Raw genomic sequence first — 23797 nt, 5'->3', positions numbered from 1 at the left:
TTCACTGACTACAATTCCAAGCACATCCAACATGAACTTTTAACCATAGCTCACACATTGTTTCTGAGTGGAACGAGGGAGGAGAATTTCTGCCTGGTTGCCACTAGATGGAGTAAAGCCAAGATTGTAGATTTAATTAGTCTTCAGATGGAAATGCATCTATGTCCTATACAGTTTTTTTTTCTTAAATGAGTCTATTAAGCTGAAGACAAAGCCTGTCTGGCTGTAGATGGAGTGAAAAAGCCCTGTTTATTTTAGTATGCCACACTGATTTTTAACCAGGGTTCATTCAAAGGATTCAGGGCACGTGGGCTTTCCAGTTCGTACATTGGAGAACTGAAGTCAAATTCTTAAAAGACTGGTTACCTTCTTTGTCTTCCAGCACCCAATTCAGACAAGCAAATAAGGAGTCTAAACTATGGAGAGACTCCCCGTGCTGTGACTGCAGGTACATGCTCTATCTTTAGGCATCTAAGGTAGATCATTAATATTTGATGGTTCTGACATCCTTGAGTTTATCGGTAGTCCATCTTCCCTCTTCCTCTTTCACTCTGCTAGCACGCCTTTTGCACTCCTTCATGTGGGCATCTAAACTACCATCCTCTGCTCAACTAATTACATACTGATAATACATGGGGAAATCATAAAATATTTCCTCTTGGGGTGCAGCAAATTAACACTTAAACTGTTCTCACAGCAGAGGTGGCATTCCTAGATGTGTTCCACACTGTCCTAGTTCTATTTCCAACTAAGGGAGTTTCACTATTGCTTTAAATGGCAGCTGACAATAAAATAACAGTTATGGCTTCTGAAAATATACTGCATAAAGATGTGTATTTTGAAAAGTACAGTGCAGTTTGAGTGGTGAGCATACACATATAATGTTCATTATACTGTTGTTTTTGTAATTGTGACAATTGTGCATGTACATGAAACTGTTGAACCCCCTGAAAGTTCAAAGGTGCTTTATGTACTGTTTTGCTTAGTTCATGGAATAGAGTAGAGTAGAGTAAAGTAGAGTAGAGTAGAGCAGAGCAGAGTAGAGTAGAGTAGAGTAGAGTAGAATAGCATATTTGAGTAGGAAAGGATCTACAACGATCATCTAGTTCAACCCTCTGACCAGTTCAGGGCTGACCAAAAGTTACAGGATGTTATTAAGGGTACTGTCCAAATGCCTCTTAAACACTGACCGGCTTGGTGCATCGAGCACCTCTCTAGGAAGCCTGTTCCAGTGTTCAACCACCCTCTCAGTATCTATTCCGGTCCTGAGTACCCTTATGACCTATCACGTCTTATTTGGCAAGAAAGTAAGCAATTCATTCATACTCTTACTTGAATCTGAATTATAAGCTATTTTTAACCTTTATTCCTTCTGAAGCAGGAAACATTTCTACTTCACAAACTTTGAAGGTCTTCTGCTAATCAAATGAAAGCCTTACAGTTCTCTGCTACCACTAATACTGTTCCAGATGAGGCTGCTTAGATGTTATTTCTCTTCCACCAAGTGAGGCTCCTTTTTACTGTACTCAGTGATGAAATGATTTAAGGCAATAGCTGGTCAGAAATCCAAATACATCTCATCAAGAGCTTTTTAAAAGAAACTGTTTGTGAGGAATGTTTCTGCTTGAAGAATAATCTTGTGTTTTCTCCAGGAAGTTTTGAACAGCTTCAGGAAAAAATAGAAACTTTGCAACAGAATGATGTATCTATTTAAAATGTCCTGTTATGGTATTTTTGCAATTTTTTTAGGAAAGCAATGAAATTACTATTTATAACAAAACAAGAAATTATAAATTTATTTTATATTAATTGATCTTTTGACTCAAAACTCCATTTTGTTTGAATTTTTTAAACTGATTAGTGGAAATTACATGTCATCTGGACAGCAAAAAAAGAGATGCCATTTCAGTGTAGAGTACATCAATTTGAAATAAAAACATTTCTGCATGCAAGAATATTTCACCCTCTTCTACAGAGCTCCCCATGCCAAATGCTTACCTCTCCATGTTGTGCCTGCACACTTAAGACTGTCAGGGTTTAATGACCAGAGATGGCTTGTGAGCTCTTAGTTGTGCAAGCAAAGCTGAATATTGCTGCTCCAAGGCTAGTGGAGCAGGGCAAGAGCCCCGCATTCCTGTCACAGACAGGAGAGGAGGAGTAGGCAGGAACATAAGAGGGATGAAGAAAGACCCAAGGGAAAGCACTAACGGTTCGGGCTTGCTGCTCCTGATGCTTCCAGGGGGACAGGGAAACTGAGCCCAGGTGGGCCACTTCCAGCCCAGGACCATGACAACTTCCCAAATCCCAGCTCCTTATTCAGCAAAGCAGTGGAAACATCCAGGTTAGACCTCTGGCATAGGGAGAGGCTGGTTTTCTGCGCCCCCCCCCCCGCCTCCACGCGAGTATCCTGCCAAAGCACCTTGCCCAGGCATACCATTAGCACTGATTTTGACTACCAATTCATTTATTTTGCTCAGTTCAGGAGTACCATGCCAGAATTTACAGGGTATTTAGGTGAGATACACGTCATCTTCTACTAAAAGGCATGAACCCCATAGCAACCAAATTATTTTTCTTACTGAAATTGTAGGCTGGATGGAGCTGGCTTTCCAAACAGGAGTTTGGCTAGGCTATCCTACATGCTACAGGACTTTTTGACAGAAAAAAATGAAGAGCTCATTTACCCTTTTTCACTGATAAATTTATGATTGCATTAACTCCCACCTCGATGACATCCCTGCTGGATATTAGTTTAGTATCACATCTTATGAATGTCAGGCACATCAATAGCTCTTGCAATTAACATAGGTTTTCTTTCAGGGCTCTCATACATGTCTTCTAAGAATTCCTCATCCTATTTTCTTCACAAAACTGGGCATCACCATATTAAAAATGTGCTACAAAGGAGCTGATGATTATTTGTTGCTTTGATTAAACACTTTGAGTGTAGCCACTAATATCCACATAAATTTCTAATCTGCATGGGTCAGGGGGGATCCACCACAACTGCGTAACTTCAGTTTCCTTAAAATTAGGCAGCAAATAGAAAGGACTTATCTAGCTTTTTTGGTACTCAATGAAGAGAAGGAAGCACTTTCATAGGGCAAATAATGTCTGCTGAAGACATTTGTAAGGCGATGGCATCAATACCTCTCTAGAGAGATTTTTCTCTCTGTTAATCCTAAAAGGGGACCTAGGTGACTAACTTAAGGTAGATAACTAATTTTTTAGAAGCTAAAGTTAGGTCAGATGAATCCCAAAAGCTATGTCTTAACTTCAGCATCTAGTAAAAAAATGTTTTAATGGCAATTAGAAAGCTTTGCATCATGAATATAGCTATGCATATGCTAATGCATATGTATTTAAATAGTAATGAGTCTATCTAAACCCCAATATAGGTACAACTACATTATACTAATTTGCACCAACTACATTTCTTTCAAGATAGGGTTTCTTTGTGTCTCTTTCCTTCCTGACCTACCTTTCTATCTCTTCATAGTCTGGAAGACATCACTCCTTAAATACTTGGTATGTGATCACAGGTTTTTTTAACTTACTGAAGAAAAAGCATTTGGAAACGTCTCACTCTCTTCATTGCATATTGCTTGGCAATATTCTATAGTGCAAAAGTGGTTTTAAAATTGGGTTGCTTCCTGTTGCTCAGCTTGTAAGCCTCCAGTCTTTATATAATTTTGCAGCTGTGAAATATCATTTCATTCTAAGGCTGTAAAGAAAATTGCTTCCTTCTCTGTTGTTCCGGCAGGACCACCAAGCAAAGGGGAGAAAGGATCCTGCTAGGGACTGTGCTGGCTGTGCCTGAGGTCAGAGCAGGGGAAAGTGAGCGGCTGTGTTTCATGTACACACAGCATTTGTTCAGAACATGTTTGTGCCTGGGAGCACAGGAGCCAACAGCATGCACCCAGGACAGACGCTGCTCTGTCAGTGTGTCCTTGCCATTCAAACCTGTTATTGAGCCACCCCAGCACTAGGCCTGTCCTTACTCGGGAAAGAAAATTATGCCAATGAAAGCGATTCCTTTTTGATATGGAAAAACGTCAGAACGGGCTAGGATAAGATTAGCAAAACAATTTCCATTGCTGACCAAACACAAATTTAAACCCAGATCACCAAAGGTGAAATGTCACTACACCAAGTTATGTAGTTTTGACTTCCCAGTTAATCCTTATTTCAAGGTAATGAAACTCAACTGTCAGCTGGAATACCATGTCCAGCCCCAGTATCCACACCTTCAAAAGGATTTTTAAAAATTGGAAAGCATTCAGGAAACTGCTTCAGGAATGCTTTGAGAACTCTTTAATCCAGCAGACAAAGGCATAACAAGATCCAGTATCAGAAAGCTGTTTTGAAATATTCATGTTAGAAATAAGGGGCATGAGACTTGCATAGGCAGGGAGGGACTTAGACTTTTCCATCACTGCAAACTTTTGAATCTAGACTGGTTTATCTTGTAAAAAAGATCTTCCTCTGCTTAACTAGAACTATGGATTTGAGGCCAGAATTTATAAGACTCATCAGATTCCCCTTGGGCCTTGGTAAGCAATAAGTCAATGAAAAGTAAGGTACTTCATTTCAAGCCTTATGCCTCATGTCTTCTCTTTCTGAGTATGCACGTAAAAGTTGGTACAATAGTCGCATACCCAAAGAGAAACCCAAACCAAGCTGTAGATAAATTCTGATAATTGGTTATTTTAAACTATGGTCTTAGATCCTTATAGATAAAAAAAATAGATTTTGTCCCTTTTCGGTCAGTATTTACAGCTGTTCGGCTATATTTTCATTAAAAGAATTTACTGTAAATATACTTGAAACCATTCATATTTTTTAATATTTTATATTCTTATTGAAACCATTAACTGGTACTGCTTATGCTACCTGAGTGGATGAGCGGTCTAACACATCCAGTGCAAATACTTGCACATTCAGATTGAAGTGTGGCATCCACAAATGGTTGGTTGAATAAAACTCATTAATGAACCAGAATATGAAAAAGTGCGTAAGCAGAACTGAAATTATTTAAAGTCCTAACAGTATTCTCTGACTACTTTGCACCAGTGCAATCAACACTCAGACAGAAGTAGCATGATACAGCAGAGACTTCCAATGTCCCCTTCTATTTTACACATAATTTTCCTATGTGATATGCTGCCCTTTTTACCTATTGCTGCTCTATCTCTTCTTTCAATGTAACTTTGTAATTGTCAAATCCTGCTGTTACCAGAGCTTTCTCAGACTTTTCCTCATGCCTGTTTTCCTCCCGTCCTGACTACCCCAGTTCCAGGTTCTTCCACTCCAACAGACCCTAGATCTAGAAAAGTATGTTACTTGTGAAAATGAGGAGGCATATGTGCAAGTCACGTTGCTGTAGCTACACTGTGAAGTTCTGCTCCTCTGCAGTGCATTTTTTTCCACTGCAGATGGCCAGGGCACCTGAACGAAATATGTAGTGCTTCACATACATAGTACTTCAATACATGAAGTAATATTGCCACTCTGTGTTACCCACAGCACCTCAGGAGCTGCAGAAGTCCTAGCCCTTATCTCTGAACACTCAGCCCCACAAGCTTGTGTCTGAATTTCCTAATCATTAGAGGGAACGGCACTAAGCCATAAGTCTGCTTATATAACATTTAAGCAGGCAGTGATGGTATTGAAAGCGGACCTGAAGATGTGCTTATACATTCAGAAGTTTGTCTAGTTTTTTCTAATTATGTAAGTCAGCTTAATAGGAGTCAATAGTATGAACTGTACCCGTCTATCATACACCCCCCCCTCTCAACAAGAAGACCCATAAGGTTGAGCAATGAAAATACAGATCTAGGAGTAGAAGAAAGATAATTATGGGGGGTCTTGCCTCCTTGTTTCTAGTATGATTTTAGCAGTTTAATCTTGTTTCTTTAAAATGCAAATTTCTCCTTATTCCTACCCAGGCTCACTGTCATATATAGAAAAGTGGATTATTCAGATCCTATATAGCATGGCATGAAAAGAGAGATAAGTATGCACAGCAGTACTGTCATTTTTAACTTGCTGAAGATCCTTATGTACTTTGGAGCTGGTGACTTTATAAATACCTGGTTGTAATCGAATATGTCCCTTGAAGAAAGGACGATGCTTTTCCAAATGCAGTGTCAAACACTTATGACACCTGCAGACCCTGTAAAATAATAAACATTCCTGCACCGCCTTGACTGCTTGGTGGTCTGTATGGATGATTCCCTTCTTGTCCCATCATAATTTAACATGAATTGAAATATATAGCATATTTTATTTATTATTAATATCAAAATGGATTTACTGATGCACTCAGGCTTGTGCCTTCACTATGCATTCATGTGAATAGTAAGACATCTCATTATCTATAAACTGTATATTTACTAGTTGTTAGGTATAGCTACCTGACGCACCCCACTCGTTAATGTGTAATACTCTGGCAATAATCCCAGTCCATCACTGAGAAACTCCCTAAATAGTTTGCTTGAATATTCATAAAGGCTAATTGCCTTTTGAGAATGGACAGACATACGCATTAAGTCAGGTCCCAGCTCAGCCTCCCATGAGGCAGCAGGCGAGGTAGGTGAGCAGTCCTCGTGGAAGCTGGGGCAGCAGCACTGACTCCCCTAGAGCACAGACTCCCCTAGAACCCTGGCCCGGAGTGGGAAGGCGGCACGCCTGGCTCCTAGCGTTTGGGACAGAGCTGTTCAGATGCCAGATTTGCTCTTGAGATGTGTCTTATATAATAGTTCTGCTCTCTTATCAGCCTGAACCTTATATTTGTACCTTTGGGGAAAAAGACATAGCCAGCTCAAATTCAGGAAATTCCTAGCCTCTCCAAGAAGTGGAAAAGAAAATATTTCTTTTTTTCTTAAATTCACTGTTTATAAATATTCTCAATATATATACATCATTTTCATTGCATAACACACACTATTTGGGATCCTTTTGTTATTTAAAACAGGATTCTTCATAGTGAATCCAACCACAGCTGACAAAGATCTGTTATTAACTAATAACAAGAAAAAGAAGGAACTGAAGGAGTGAAGAAGCAAAATGCTATATTACTTAATACACATATATATCTCAAAGTTTAGCTGGATAATTTAGTCAGAACTGGGCAGACGTTATTGTGTGACATTAGGAGCAGAGAGAAGGAAAAAAACCCCCATCATTTGCATGGAGTTGATGAATGATGTATTAACTGTGCGTAAATTGTATAAAACACGCCAGGCAGATTGACAAAACTTGGCAAAAATAATTCAATCCACAGAGTCAAATTACGCAATAAAAACAAGCTGGTGCTATTCAAACTGGTACATTTCACTGAAAAAAAGGTGGAAATATTCCTAGATTCCCAACAAATCATAGATTCCACTTGTTTTGGCCAAATATTGGTCCCTTTCTATTTCATGCAATAGATGTGAATGTTTTCATAGTGATACAAGTTTTGTTGTTGTTCAGTTTTCCTGGTCCCTGATCACATCTATTTATTTCCTAGGGTTATGAAAAAAGCATCTTAAGAAAATAACTTAAGGGGGTGAAGACCAGACATTATGTTTACGAGGCTTCCTAAAGCACAGGACCTGCAGAGACAGCCATGTGTGGCAAATGTTATGCCATAGGATATTCTGTGTTCTGTCACCTCATTACCTCATTCAGTAGCAGCTTAATATTATTTCTGCATAACACTTAGCTGACCTGTTCATAATATGTTTGAAGTATTGAAAGAGGCTACTACCCTTCTGTTTAAACCAATGATTTCAGTGAAACGCTTGTGTATTTCCCAAACTATCCACTGCCAGTCACTATCAGTGAGATAAATTTAGGTTTAATTAAAATATCTAATTCAACCATGCCATGTGATACTAATATACTTTTCGCTTGTGTGGTGTACATATTAAATTGTTATCATATGTATTCATCCTCAACATATCCGTGGCAGGATTCTTGTCACTTAAAATCTGCCCTTCTTTTAGAGGGAACCATCCATCACTTCATTTGTTTGCTTGGAGCATCCTCCGCTGCTTGGGGTGGGGGTGGGCTCCGTTTGCTTTGGGCAACTCAGACATCTCCCACAGGCCGCTCGCTCTGTCATAGCGAGGAAGAAAATGCTTGTTAAGGTCAGAGGAGACATGGCCTCAGCCCCGGACAGCAATGCGCTGCCTCAAGAGCAGTAATAGGGGAAAGCCTGAAGTACACAGAGTGAAAGAGCCGGAGATTTCCTAATGGTGGTATAATGGTGATTTCACAGGCTGAGAGTTGTTTTTTCCTCTTCTTCATAGCTGCTGTGATGTGAGGTCCACAAAGAAGGACAACATGGTGCTTTGGGTGAGTTTTTTGCTCCTTTGGGACATGATGCAACTAATTAGTCTTCTTTCATCTTAGGAAAGTTTTGACACCAGAGATTTGAAACACCTCGAACTAAAGCAAGAAGCTGGAGCATGTTATACAAGGATACAGTATCTATGGCTGGGTTATAGACCAGGTTTTGAGAGGAAAACCACCAGGAGATTAGGAACTAAGGAGGAGCAAGGAAATGTTAGCTGAAGCAGATGGAGAAAAAAATACCCCCAGGATTTTGAAACTTTGTCTTTTACTTTTTCTTCCTTTCCAATTGCATGAACTTGTGCTGTTTGGGAGTAGAGCGAGACGTCACACAAAAAGCACCACTTGTAAGAATCGCACTCAACACATTTTCATGAAAGAAATTAACCAGGGACCCAGTTAATTACTCACAGTTCTTGGAAGAAGCTATATTGGCTGTCTTCCTGGTTCCACACATATTGCCTTTATTAGTCGTTATACAGCAAGTGAATCATAGATGACAGAGCTGGTCTGGGTCTAATATTTTGAGGTTATCTGGTCCTATTTAGTGATGTTCCCTAGAGATCCAGATGTCCCCACAGGCCCTCATCACAGTGAAGAAGGAAGAGAACTCATCCCAAAAGGACTTCTGCTCCCTGATGCTCATCTCTCTTCTTCAGCTAGGTAGTCTCTCAACGCAACCAGAGAACACAAGAGATGGAGTGGAGGTTATTGGGTCTCCTCATTCATTCAAGACATCTTGGATTTAGGCAGGATCATCTGCTCTAAAACCACTAGCGCATCATCAAAACAGGGTAAAAAAGGAGTGTCTAACGTTAATATGACAGACCTCAGTTAGACTAACATAAGTTTATTCTTTTAATTGTCATTGAAAGTAGTTGCAAGCAAAAATGCAGGTCTATGACATAGAGTGTCTGAAACAGAAAATATAGGCCTGGACATGTGTAATGCTTTGGCATAGGAGATCACTGCTTTCACTCTAGATGAGCAATTTTCAAAACGTTCTGGTTGGCTCAGGTTCCTCAAATTATTCTTGAGAATGCAAGCATTTTGTGAAGGGCTCATGACTTAACAAACCACAGCTTTCAAAATAATGTTGAGGAGCATGTTTCAGGCTACCATGTTCTGAGAAAGAACCCATTCTGTCTTAAAGGGGAATGACAGCATTAACATTTCACACCCTCCTTCCACCTGCTTTTTTCTGATCCTCACTAGTTACCCCTTTCCATACCACAATCTCCTCAAGACCAGTATGGCGGTATGTACCATTAAGCCTTCACTAGCCTAAGTAGGAATCATCCCCAGGCTGGAAAAAAATCCAGTCAAGGATGAATTTATTTCAGGCCCTGTGTGGACTCACCTTTTTTAATCTGGTAAACTGAATTTGTGAGGCTCCTGGAGACTTTTCAAAGGTAGATGTGGGAGGAATGATCGTTTCCTCCAAGAAAACACACAAAGGAGAAGCAACTTTCAAAAACCTAAAGACCAAGTTCCTGGAGCATACAGATGGGCTCAGGGCATCCGGATAGAGCTTGGCTCACGTAGAATTTTACTGGGAATGAAGTGAAAGAAGATAAAGGTAGAGAAAGGTGATAGCACTTTCTTTTCCTTCTAAGGAGGACACATAGTAATTTATGTTTAAAGTCAGAATCAGACAAGACTGAGAAAGTTTCATTCGTGTCCACTGTGAAATACAAAGATGGCATTTTTGATAGGAATACCTTTATCCATGTCAATGAAGTTCATTATTGAGGGTTGGATGAAGTATTTACTCATGTCCTGGGATGGGATGCCATCCTGTCTCAGGTAGGGACTTATTTTAGAGTTGTTTCTCCTAGCAGAGACAAAGTACTGAAAAAACAGGAGGCAAATTACCGCTGCTTAGAGTGCTTTTCTGGCTTGAATCCACAATGTTAGAAATTAAAAAACAGGCGCACTATGTCCAAAGGCATTTAGGTGCCTAACTGTCTATGAAAACAGTACAAGCTGTTGAAGATCTTGATAAGTGTGATTAATCTTAAGGGGACGCGACATTCTCCTGCGTTCTTGCAGCTTCTCCTAAGCCACGACCCAATATTGCCGCTACGACCTATTCCACAGGCGGCTGAATTATCATGCGGATAAGCTATGTGCCAAATGCTGTGCGTCAGCAGTGGGATATCACGTTTTATAATTCCCATTCAGCAAGGTGGCTTTAAACGGGAGTCATTAAGTGGAATACTTGCGCAAAGTGACTGTAACTGGAGTGGGTCCAGTCACTGAGACTGAGGAAACTCAAGACTAGGAGCCAGCCAGCAAGGACAGACCAGCCCAAGGCTCCAGATGGAAAGTACACTGAGGAAAATAGAGAAATCAAGGCTACCCCAAACCAAAGAGCAAATCAAGAGCAAGGTCAGGAAATCAAAGAGCTTTTACTAAAAGTCTTGGATAAAGATGAGTTAGGACTAGAATGAGATAAGGCAGGTCTGCCAAGAGGCAGGAACTGCGCAGAACCAAAGGGGATGCAAGGCAGTGAAAGCAGTTTGTAGGCTTGCCCCCAGTGCCTGAATCAGAAACATATGCCAGCCCTCAGACAGCCAGGCTTCTCAGGATGCTGATCTTCTAGGAGAGCATTGAGCCTAGCTCCTGGCTACAAAGCTTGGCTGCTTTGTCAGGGCCTGAGAGAGCAGGATATATGCCTAACCTGACACAAATGGTCAGTTTGTTCATTCAGTGTAGATATGTCCATTTACAAGCAGGGGAAATTTGTACAATGGAATCACCAGATGTCTCAGGTTGCTTCTTTCCATCTTATGAAACTCTGCGGATCATGTCTTAGGACAGCAATGAAGCTGGGGTCTGTGATGGACCATACCACCTCCCAGGCCTCCTTTGGCTCTGGTGCTATGCTACAGCCCTCTGTGCTCTCCAGGCACTCCTGCCAGATGTGTTCACAGATCAAGAAAGCTCGGTGTTCAGGGCTGCAAAGCAGAACAGAGTTTCTGTAACGGTGGTGACAAAGATACGTTCCTTGCCGTGAAGGAGATGGGCACCAGTTGTTTGTGTTTCGTCTCAGCGTGAGACAAAAGACATGGATTACAGTCATTCCTGAAGTGTGGCCACATCAGAAGTAGAATGTAGTCGTGAAATCTGTAGCTTAAAAGTAAGTATATGCTTCAACAGCTTGCTGAATTAGCAGCTTTGTAATTGCCAGGGGACGTTAAAAGATTAGTCTGTTAGTTTAAGTACAGCATACAATAGAGGTCAGGCACTCACACTGATGCAGTAATATCAATGTGAATGTGCTTTATACTGACAGTGCTAGGTAACTGCTATCTGCAGCATATAGCTATTTTAGTTTTACAAATCTGAACAAAAAAAAAAAAGTTATTTTGAATCCAAAATGTCTCGGTTAACCATACTAGTAGATATGTGGAAGGAATATGTGTGAAAAACAAACATTGATCAAATAGAAAATGTAACATTCCTGTTCTAGAATTAAGGCATGTAATGAGAAAATAAAAATTATTTATGAAGTCAAACGACTTTTAAATCTTTAAATTCCCCACATGCCTTCTAGGATTATAGTAACCTGTGGAAGGTCATTATAATTATAAGGGAAAAGAGTAAATAAGCACTTAAGCAGACATAAATAAAACGGACAGGTTAAAAGCTATTAAATTGAACAAAACTAGAGGGAAGCCTAATCAGTGCTGTGAAGGAATCCAAACTAACATAGAAAGAAACAAATGCAATGTTGAGAATGGCTAATGGGGAGTAGCAACTCTGGAAGTACAAAGTCTTACGAAGTCCCAAGTCATCTGTACCACAGAAAGCTCTTCGGTTATAAGGAGGGGCCACAAAAAATTTATGACAGGAAAAGGCCTGTAGCAAGTTCAGAGCTTTTCCCCAAAATAACACAAAGAAGGAGATAAAATTTGTGTAGAGATAATAGGATAGTATGGTTGAATACTAGTTGCTAGAAGGAGGCCTAAGGGAACAGCCTGCCATGGTGTTTGCTTCAAGAACCGCTCAGCTGGAGGGCCGTACCCTTCCTCTGGCACAGCTTTTCCTCTGGCAAGGGAGGAAAATGGGAGGCTGAAAAAAGGGCTTGGAAACGGAATATGGTTCAAGGGCAAGCATTCTTCCTAGGAAAAAGTCAGGGTGAGGGAAGACATCACCTTCTGACTTGGAAAATTCTGAAAGACATGGGCCAGTTGTTTGGATCAGGAGCGTGCGGGAAGAGATATGCCTGCTGTATCGGTGGCGGTGGGGTGACGGAGATGCAGTGGCTGCTGTGCCCGTTGCGCCATGGCTAGAAATGTAGCTTGATCTCTAAATGAGCAATTTCACTTCTCCCAGGGAAAAATAAATGGGCAATATGTGAAGGAAAAATATCTAATGAAAAAGAAAGAGGATTTTTTTAGTTACTCTTGTGTTCCAGAGGTGTAGCTCCACTGAATTCACTGAGGGATGTTTTTGCTAATAAAGCTTTTAAAATGAGGGACGGATTATTCTCCAAGTATGGATATTTCTAAATATGTCTGGTTTTATATATTTCTCAATATTTCTATTTTTATTTTTCTGACTTTTGCCTGAACAAAAAAAAAATAAATAAACAAGCCCATTCTTTTAACTAGTTCTGTATGCCCCTAAGAGACAAAAGTATGCATGCTTTCTAGAGAATGAGAAATAGCATACAGTTTTGTGGGGAAATAATTAATTAAATACAGACTAAATTAAAAATGCTATGGAGGTTACAATTTAAAAATGTACATGCTGCTATCATGCAAAGGTATATCTGCAACTCCATTCTCTGTTTCAAACGCTACAGTCTGCCAAATTTGGATAAATATTGACTTTTAATGGCACCTGATGTACCAACAGGCATAGACGCTACTTAATTCAGCAGCATCAGTTAAATGCAGGTCACTGCATTAATTAAGAATGCATCTGTTCTAACTGATCGTTTTGCTCTCCCTAATTCTAATAAGCAATTTTGCCAACATGTTTACTGGAAATATTACAACATCTTCCTGTGCTGAGAAAACCCAAAGGGCCTATTTATCTGGTTCAACTGTATTCTTGTTTAAACAGAGGGTCATACTGAAACCAAAGGATTGCCATTTCGCCCAGAAGACAGGTCTGAGATTTGACTTTAGACTACGGCACATCTGCGGGAGGGAGAGAGCCCTTGTCCACAGGCCACTTAAGTCATTCTGAGCGAAAAGGATACCAACATCAAAGATGCATCAAGGAACGTCGATCGCAGCCGCTGTGATTGAATGACCCTAGATTCAGGAAGAGGAGGCTTAGCATCCCGATTTTATTTTCTGTGCATGCCATGATTTGACGTGTTGTTAGGCAAGGCAGGGCTAGGAACCCAAACACTGTAAGAAAAGCAAACTAAACTCAGGCAAAGAGTGCTTTGTCCTACCTCAGATTTAGCCCTCAGGTGATCAGGCCGCTGCATGCTTTTAATTTTACCAGCTAGGGATATTTTTTAAAACGTTCCGAGAACAAACGTGTCCGAATATTGAGCGTGACACAAAACGTCACGAACGCTTAAAGTCGCAGGTCCGTCAGCCACGGGAGGAAGATGCGAAGGGCAGGGGAGGGTTTTGTCAGATCCAGGGTGAGAATGTCCCCGCACAAACAAAAGGCTCGGGGTGGGACGTCGCGTTAGGGGAAACGGGGGGGGGGGGGGCTGGAAAAAGCACGGGGGTTAGGTCTGCCCCCGGGCTGCGGGGCTGGAGGCTGGCAGGGAGGAGCGGAGCCGCCGGCGAGCGGAGCGTGTGGGGCGGCGGAGGGGAGGCGGGCGGGAGGCCGGGCAGGCTGGCGTGGGCTGTTTGGCCACCGGAGCCAATCGAAAGCTGGGGCTTGATCCTCTCCCCGGGCCCCGGCTGCGCCGAGGCAGTGCCGAGCTCCCCTCCGCCCCGCCGCCGGGACCCGGCCGCCCGCCCCGCTCTCTCCCCGCACCGCTCCTCGCCACCCAGCGCCTATGGGCATCTGCGACCGGCCAGGGCTTCGCACCACCGCCACCAGCAGCAGCGGCAGCAGGAGCGGCCGGCGACCGCCACCCCGCCGCAGCACCCCGCGGGACCTATAGCCGGCAGGACGGAGCGCGCCGCAGACCCTTCCCCGCCTCCCTGCAGGTATGGGGCGGCCGGCGGCCCTCAGCCGGCACCGCTTCTCCCGCGGCCGGGCGGCTTGCTCCCTTCCTCCTCCTCCTCCTCCTCCCCCCCGCCCCCTTGCCCTTATCGCCCCGCGGCCGTCGCGGGCGCCCGCCGTGCCCGTCCCCGCGCGGGGACCCCCGCCGGCCGCCCCCGCGGGAGCAGCGCGCCCCGCGCCCCGAACTCAAGTCACCCAGAGCCGGCTCCCGGCAGCGCCCGGGTCCCGGTGCTTCGCCCTCGGAAGTTACCTGAGGGGCCAAAGCCCCGTGGGTCTGACGCGCCGTGCATCACGTCTCCACGCTGCCTCGCAAGTAAAAAAAAAAAAAAAAAAAAGAAACAAAACAGAAAAAAAAAAAATTAATCTCGCGCTTGAAACCTGTGCCCCTTTGTACCTTTCTTTCTTTGCTTTGGGTTAATGATGGTTTGTGATTATGAAACCCCATGAGGGATCAGCTCCAAGAGCGAATAGCATTAAGTCATGAGTTGGAAATATATATACATGTATACCTACAGCGGGTTTTTTCCCCTTGCAAAGGCGGATTACAATAATACAAACCCGTGTCTGTCTCACAAGGAGCTCCTGCTTGACTTTCTGCTAAAGCTAAGGAGTATTTGCACTTTCACAGGTCTTGCAGAATTGGAGCCACAGGTCTTACAAAAAATTGCAGTGGCGTTTGGATGAAAAACCCTTATTTTTAGCACGCTATTGTGAAAGTGGTTATATAAGTTTCGGTGGATTTTTGAGGACAAAATTAACAGCTCATAACAACTTAAACGTCTTTTTTTTTCTCCGAGAGAGGAGAAATAAACTGAATGAAAGCCTAATGAGTAGAGCCAAGTGAACCCCAGCCTGACAAATGACTGTGGCAGAGATTCCCTAAGGAAGAGCCCTGGCTTCAGACTCTCACAGTCCTCCCGAGAATCGTGAAGCAGCAGGTGCAAGACCAAGCGATGCCTACGCAGAGCCCCTAATTAGCAAGCTGGTTATCAGGCCGCTTCAAGGCTAGATCTTGCAAAACCAGGGAGAAATCAACATCACGTCAGAGTCTTGTCTTCCCACCAGTGCCAATACAATACAGATACTGTGTTCCCTTCGGGGATTAGTTTGTTGCTTGAAATCCAAGAAGTACACGCTGTGTGAAATATTTGCTTAGAATGCCTGCTGTATTTTAGCACAGATGCTTTGCTTGCTAAACGTGGTGCTTAGTTCTCAGGCTGGCCTTTCCTCATCTCTTTCCAAAAGTTAAGGAAAAATAATAGTAGCCTAAGATTTTAAAGAAACGCTCCAAGAAACTAACTGAATAGAATCAAGGCATAGCAATCTGCTTACTACTGAGGGCTGGGACTTTAGGGTTCTGTCTCAGTATTCAGGCTCTGAGCAAGAGACCTCTCTCTCACTTCTGCTGCACGGTCCTCATGAACTGCCATCATCCAAGACGTGCAGTGAAGTCCCAAGTTAAACATTTGTGGGTGATTACTGTGAAGCTGAAGAGAGCGGACCGATTTGCTAAATCTCTGTTGTAAGATGAGTGAGAAAGCTAGCAGTTAGAATTTCTTTCTCGCATCTCTTGGAGCCCTCTGTTCATGTGGAGCTCTTGTGCGCCGGGAGGAGGTACGTCTGGTAACAGCGAGGTTGGCTCAGCCTTCCATTGCAGCATGATAAGTAAGTGAAAATGTGCCAGTGAAAAGTATCAGTAAGACCTCTAAAAGGGTGCCAGAAAAATAAATGCCATTAACCCTAGGTTTGGAGCTGGTTGGTTTAGCTGACCTATTTACTTTTTATTTGTCTTTCAAATAGACTGTGCTGTCATGAAACATGACTTTCAATGTGGAATAGAACAAAGGTATGAAAAGTTGAAGAATAAAACTCAGGAGGTTTATGTTTCTTTCCACAGTATCAGGTGAGGGTAAAAATTAGCATCATCTAAATTGCCAGCTGAACTATATCGATAAATCTTGTCCTTTGGAAAATGCTTGGTTTCAGTCACCATTTGTCAATGCTTATGAAAGTGCGAATCAAGTAGAACCAGATCATCCTCTTCTGTAATAAATAGTTCAGTACTGCTGTGGTTTTGCCTGATAAATTTGGTAACTGGTAAATTCCAGCTGCTCAATCGCATAGCTCTACACACACTACTACTAAATTCACATTGAAATAATTCTAGCTCAAGCAACAGAAACTGGTATATTCCAATTTTAAATCAGTAAATCGGAATTTGCCAGTTTCTGATGCTTGAGTTAGAATTATTTGAATGAGCAGTTCAAGTCACTGAGCAAGCATTGAGCAGTTTGAGTCACTGTGCAGATTTACCGACATCCAAAGTCTCGTCAAGAGCAGCATGAAGAGGTCTTTCACTTCACTCTCACAGATGCTCGTGGGTGTGGTTGTGCATTTATATTAGTGTTGTGGTTCGTGTCAGGAGTCTACTTTTGATGCCAGTCTTCCAGTTGTTCCCACTTATTGTCCATCTCCATATACCTCATGGTGGGCCAGCTGGATTCCTTTAGGATGAAACGAAATGAGAAGTTGTGCTTGAGTCATTGCTGGAAATCAGTCCATGGGACCAGACCAGAGCTAGTCTGAAGTAAAACCCTGTAAAATGCATATAAGTGTTGATAGAAAGTCTTCTGCCCTTAACCATAGCGCTCTGTATGTCTGTTCCTGTTGGGCTGTGCTACCTGCTAACACAGACCTGGTCCATTTGCAGCAGATTAGTGCTGATGCACTGTGCAGTTTGCAGCCAGTGCTAACCGTTGTTCCCAGGGGTGTGGGCTAGTCCCTGCTTCTTGCACCATTGCCTACACATGTGTTAGCAAGAGCTCCTTCTGGCCCAGCGGGAGAGAACAACCCTGCAACGAGCTGTGGCTGCCCTACTTGTTTATACACACACTGAGCTCTCTTCAGTGCTAAAAGGCAAGATGGTTAATTTTTTTTGTTTTTTTTTTTTTTTTTTTTTCAGTCTGGCATGTGATAGCGGACTCTTTTTTGAGTGGGAACTATGGATAACGCAGCCTTCCGCTTCTCTGGTGAATGTGAACACAGCAGTTGCGTTTAGGAAGGGACAACTGGTGCTTCTTCGTGTTTGTTTGCCTGTCACTGGCTGTAGCTCTTCCGTGTATAAAGGTTCACAAGGCTGCGTTCACATTTCTCGTTGCACTTGAGAGTGGTGAGAAATGTTGGCTTGAAACTTAAGAACTGTCATTTAGAAATGCTGCACTGTGTTTCGTGGGTGCAGCGTCTTGGTTGACTACATTTCCCATAACGCACCAGAAGTATAGCTTTGGAGGAAGAAGGTGCCGCTTGTGGTGGCAGTTCTGGGTCCCAGCACATGATGGGAAACAAGCTCTGGTGCTGGAGTCCAGCTGCCGCAGGCAGGTGGGAATGTGTGATGCCCAGGGAGATGTTTAGAAACATCCACTTAAAACTTAAAGCTTCAGATTAAGAAAATGTTAAACTACTGCTTTTCACTGTAAAGCAGAAAACTTTTCGGTTCTCTGGTGATTTGGCTGGCTTTTTGTAGTTTCATGCTTTTCTTCAGTTTGCTGCTTTGGGGAAAATTATTTTAAATAGAAAAATTATTCTGTTAATTATAAATGGTTATCTTTTGTATGAAAGCATTTCTAACTAGGGAATAGATTGCTGGAGCAATTAGGCGTCAGATCCTTCTTACTTAGTAACAGAAGATAGTCATCATTGCTGCAAAAATTGGGTTTCTTACCGCCTCTTCAGTTTTACACACATTTTCAGGGGATCATGATGGAAATCACAGGGTTGCATGTGTATAGCACGAATGATACAAAGATCAGGATGTTCTGGATCCCTGTGACTGCTCCAGGACTGCTTTTAGATAACAGAGAATGTTGTGCTACTCAGAACAATAGGGACAGCAAAACAAGAGAGCTTTTCCTTCTCAGATGACTGTACTTCTACTGCTAGAAGCTGTCTACTCCAAACCTTATTCCAATGCACGGCTGTTCTGTGGGACAGTATAAATTTTAACAGGAGTTCTGTAGATTATGGATATGTCACTGGAAACCATGGTATTTCTTGTTCCCAGTGCATTAAGCTGTTATCATTTGTTAAAGAAGATTCTTGAAGCCTGTTTCAGAAAGTGAAACAGACCATAAGAATCTGTCTTGCTCCGGGACGTTAAAACAGAGGGCAATCTGTCTTTCAATATCCGGTGTGATACAATCATGGCAACTTCTGTTGTAACCTGTCTTTGTCAAAAAGTCATCTTACAGCATCTACTTTTCACATGCCTTATTTTAATCTCGGCATAACCGTGCTTATCTATGAGATTCTGATTTTTTTTTCCTGTTGTTGCTGTCTACATAATATCTGTAAGAGTTATAGCGGCATATTTTAGATTAGTCATAAAACTAAGGGGGATTTACTAAGGTCAATCTTTCGTAGATGCTACACTGCCATATAGAATTAGTTATACTGTAAACATATGTTGTATATAGAAATATGCATGCTACTGTCTCTTCTACAAGCTTCTTTATAAAAAGAAAAAGCTAAATTTATCTCTCATTCCAGACACTTTTAAAGTCATTATTGTTTAGGAAATGAATATTTTTAAGAAACCATAATTTGTAATGAAACTAAGAGGAAATGAAAACTGTGATACATTGAAATACAAAAAGTCTCATAAAGATTTCATTTCTGCCTATTTCGTGTTAAGGAAGTAGGAGAAGTAAAGTACACTGGGAAAGGAAAATATATTATTTACCCTCCAAATTTCACTTTGGAATCAGTTTTTATTGAGTGTGATGGGCAATGCACAAACACAACATCAGACTGTGGATTTAACAGCAATAAATCTTAAAAATTTCCTGAATTTTTAACTTCTCTTAAAACTTGGAAGCAGCATTTGTTCAGCTCACGCAGAACGTGTTGTTGACCTTGTCTTGTACAAACACTTGTTAGAGTTGGAAAACTGTATTGAGCTGGCGCTACAAGCGAACTAGCTGCCCTTTTTCATTTGTGTGCAGTTTTGTTGTGGATTCCAGCCATGTCTAGTCTATCCTATTGCTCTGCTTAAGTGCTATTATGATAATGCTAAATAGCCTGATATTCTACAGTAGTGCTAACAAAAAAATAAACAGCACTGTAAAAATTCTACATGACCATTTCTGGCATGCAACGGCAGGTTTTTTCCTGGTGCAAATCTCAGACCTAATCTCATTTCCAGCGAGGCCAAAACACTAGTTTGGCTTAGAGTTAAGCAGGATCCTGCCCATAAATCTGGCCAGTCTCCATACAGATAACATCTGGAAAGTTGTCATTTAAAAATATGTGGGAGAGCTTGGGACAGGGGTGTAAATAGTGGGTCAGAGCTTCTATCCAAAATGAAAACATCCCAGCTCTCAGATGTCAGACATCCTTGCTCTAGGCAAGTTTTTTGTTATGAACCATCTATCGTTTGTCAGTTCCTGTTCCGTCAACATAATTTGGAGCTCATTGTCCTTTGCAAGGAACAAGAGGAGGTTGACAGGCAAAGTAGACAGGGAATATGTGAACATGTTGCATGACTTAATGGACACATCCAGTAAAGTCTCCTAATAGAGAGATGGCTATCGGTCATATTTCGATTTAATTTGTTCTCTGGCTGACACCTTTCAGATTACTACACCCAATGGCTGTAGCCTAAGCATGTTTGTTGACTTTGGTCTATATTCTTCATTAATGAAGCCCATGGAAACTGTGCCTGATCCTTCAGCGATCTTCTCGGCTTTTGCTGAGATATTCTTAAGATAGAGTATTTACAAACTGAAAAGAAAAAAAATATAAGCACCTTGGATTCTGTGTAGGCAGGGAAAGACTGTTGATCTGACTCTTTAATATTTCCATTCCTTACTGAAGCTGAGCCTTAAGTAAGTCATAGCCCAGAACGTGTGACTTCTTAAGGGTATCTGAAGCTGAAGATTCAAAAGTCACATAAACAGATTATTAGGAAAATTTATCACTTTATTAAAAAATCAGAGACGATATGTGAAAATAACACCATTGTATGCTATTTTTGTTATATATAATGACCCTTTTTCTATAGGATCCCTGAAGCAAGTAAGACAAATGCACAGAGCTGGAAATTGAGCTACTTTCTGTCATCTGAAACAGTCTTGCTTTCAAGTTTCCGAAGTCCCTTCAGTCACTTACATGAAGTTATTCAACAGCTCAATCTAGGATATTTTTTTTTAACTGTAAGACAAATCCCACCTTTGTCTACCATAAATTCCTCACAGATGAAGAGAAGCTTTAAATACAAATTGTACTATAATAAATCCCATTTGGTTTTCTTTATCCGCTTTTTTTTTTAAAGTCGTCTGCACTTGATGTTCTTTCTTCTTGAAGGAGCACTGAAAAAGCCCCTTCACAAACTACAGTCTACTATTTTTTTGAATTCTACATCCAAAAAGCCGGTTTCTTTATCCTTCAGTTCAGGTAGACTGCCTCCAACTACAAAAATATTTTTGTGTTGGTGTCTCAATAGCTGACTTTAAAAGTATGATACATGCAAACACTATTTTGAGTACCTATCAGAAATGGCCAACCTTCTCTTTATAAAAATAGACTTGTTTTTTTCTGTATAAAATCTAATATTTTATAAAACCTAAGTTTCTCTGGAAACAAGTTTATTGTGTCATTCCAAGTTGAGCCTAGTTCTTTTCTGGACACCTCTAAGGTTTCTTTAAAAGAAGGATATGATATTACAGGAAGAATGTTGCTCTTGTTTGCCAGAGAGCTGTACTATGTTTACTATAATAAGATTAAAGGAAATTTGAAAGGCAGCGTTAGCTCAGTGGGAAACTGATAAACACACGTTGTACTTGCAGGAACACTCTGCCCAGTAGTATTAGGAAATTTATCACTATTTATTTAGCCGTTCAGACTTTATCCGACAAACAGATTTGTTGTCCATTTAAAACTATGCCAGACGTTGAAAAACTTAACAATACGGATGTGATTTAAGGAATCTCAACTATTATCCTGGCATAGCCATCTCATGTGGCTTACTATTACGACTTTCATACTGTAGACTCTCAAAATAAGGAGTCTGTAGCTTATGGATCCCATTGCTTTCCAAAGTCTGTGGTTTGATTTCTGGCACTTCTGCCTAGGTCAACTATTATAGTCACAGTCATAAACAGTGATTTTCAGAATCTGAGCAAGCTAGACAAGGGTGTAGCTCCTTGGAAAAGTTATTCTCGAGGAGGCAAAACCAGCAATGTCTCTGGATCCGTATCTGGCATTGGCAGGCTGTACTGTTGAGAAGCAATGGCAGTCCAGTCTCGTATTTACTAATGTTTGTTTATTTGTGCCTTGGCCAATGTTTCAACTAGAGAGTGAATTCTGGAGCAAGAAAAGGCCACAGGGATGACTTTCCATTCCTAAGTACATGTTAAGAGGTCATTTTTACATGGACACAAACGCTGCTTACAGATCAGTAAAATAGAATGAAGTACTTCTGCTGTGAAATGCATACAGAATTTTTTTTAAATATCAAGAGTAGAAGGGAATGCATTAAGCTACTACTGTAAATGTTTTCATCACCTCCAAAATGTCAGAGATCTTGCAAAAGTGGGCAGTTACTCACTGTGTTCTTCTGAGCAGCAGAAATGGCCAGTGGACTCTTCCCACCACGTGCTGGTAATAAGTAGGAACTGCAGCATGGAGTCACAGCTGGTTATGGAAGCTACCGCTGTGAGCTGTTCATGATATGTATGGTAATACAAGTACTTGATGGTGGTTACGGAAATTAGTTAATTTCTAAGTTGCTCTCAGCTTTGAAATTTCTTAGAAAGGAGACTAAAAAGCAAGGATCACGCTTAGTATGAAATTTATGGATTTGTATGCCATTCATGAAGTCATCCCAAAATAATAATTTCTCATGCTCATATAAGATGTGAATGTGAGCTGCTAATTTGCTTTGGGATATTCAAGTCTGAACCCTGTTCAACACACTTGTACTGAGGAGGAATAATCTCATTTCCCCTGCAATCCTCTCCCACCCAAAATGACCTTTAAAGGTCTGTGGAATCACTGGAAATAACCTTTCCCAGCCAGCTGAGTTATTGTTTCATTATGGTCCATGCCTTTCCTTTCTAACTATGGCCGTAGTAGAGTCCAGCATGTTGTGGAGTCTCTGAGACTGCCAGCAATCATGGGGCTTTTCATTTTGATTTTAGGTGGTCGGTTCAGACTGTGGAACTGCAAGGGCATGGGTGAGAAGGCCATGTCAAGGGTTTCCTGCCTCAAGGGAGACTGTTGTGTATCTAACTCAACTGCAGTCCAGGCTTCAGGTCATGGAGGGGGCGAGTTCTTCTGCAGATCTGTCCTGGGCAACTTCACCTGCAGATTGAAGAAATCTCTGTCTTGCTTTATAACTAATTAAAACAGAATATTGCCTGTTTGAACCCTTCGGCTTAGCTTCATTCACAGAGATAGGCTACAGTCAGACTGCTTGCCGTTTGCTCCATTATATACAAATTGTAACTCAAGGCTGCGGCAAGTTGCCAGGTCATCTCCCCACTCAGACGCCAGCTTCGTTTGCTCACATAAATAACTGGATAGAAGTCAAACGTGATTGACTTAAGCTGTTCCTTTTTCTGAATGTGTTAAAATAGCTTGAGATGCTAATGCTGTGATTGTTGGGGTTTTTTTTCCCCCCCACTGAAATCTAGGTGTATTTGTTGAGAATATTGAAATGTATTTGTCATTGTATTTATCATTGGTTTAGAATTAACTTTACTGTTTACAGGACAAAGCAAAATTAGTTATTTTATGTCCTATTAAAATATGCATGGATAGATTTATATTAATTAAAGAGAGGCTTAGTTTCTCAACAAAAGTGAACTGTAAGATAACTTCAGCTATGAAGGGCTCTGAGTTAGATTCCACACCCCCACCCCCCTGAGATATTTATTTTTCCTTTAAAAACATTTGAAAACTGTCTTATTTTACCATGATTAAGGCTGATGCCTGAATTTGGGCATCAAATGCTCTATAACTTTTGAACTCCTAGATGCGTGATACAAACTTCTAACATATATAGCAGTTAGTCAGATAGCAATGCTGGTGGAATTTTTGGAGTGAGAGCCATGCTTCAGTTTTGCTTTTAAATAAGTACTGTCTTCTTGCTAATTGTGAACCTTTCCTAAAGCTTCTGTGATGGCGTTTTGCTTTCATTGAATGACCAATTTCTCTGAGGTGGCAGAATCTAATAGCCTCTTAAAAGTGTTAATGGTCCAGTGAGTATTCCTCCTTTGTTATGCTGCCTATGGCTATGCCTGTGGTGTCA

General features: G+C 41.4%; 1 protein-coding gene and 1 long non-coding RNA gene across 4 annotated transcripts in view; one reads left to right on the top strand and one right to left on the bottom strand.

Annotated features, from left to right (window-relative positions):
* Positions 1-7048: 7048 nt before the first annotated feature.
* On the bottom strand, positions 7049-14863 carry LOC135312439 (uncharacterized). Of its 3 annotated transcripts, XR_010371959.1 has the most exons (5): positions 14741-14863; positions 10062-10191; positions 9701-9892; positions 8752-9113; positions 7049-8103 (listed from the first exon to the last, which is right to left on the bottom strand). It is a non-coding gene; the product is annotated as an uncharacterized LOC135312439 (long non-coding RNA). The 3 variants fall into 3 exon arrangements; XR_010371958.1 differs by having other exon boundaries at positions 7049-9113; XR_010371960.1 differs by having other exon boundaries at positions 7049-9113; positions 10062-10174.
* Positions 14029-23797, top strand: part of GREM2 (gremlin 2, DAN family BMP antagonist) — a 40530-nt gene continuing 30761 nt past the window's right edge. The window contains exon 1 of the mRNA XM_064445779.1: positions 14029-14474. The gene's annotated coding sequence lies outside the window, so the exon portion shown is untranslated. The remainder of the gene's footprint in view (positions 14475-23797) is intronic.

The sequence above is a fragment of the Phalacrocorax carbo genome, chromosome 3 (genome assembly GCF_963921805.1).
Source record: "Phalacrocorax carbo chromosome 3, bPhaCar2.1, whole genome shotgun sequence".
In the NCBI taxonomy this organism is placed as follows: domain Eukaryota; kingdom Metazoa; phylum Chordata; class Aves; order Suliformes; family Phalacrocoracidae; genus Phalacrocorax; species Phalacrocorax carbo.
The sequence above is the reverse complement of the archived record's forward strand: the minus strand, read 5'-3'. Positions and strand labels throughout refer to the sequence as shown.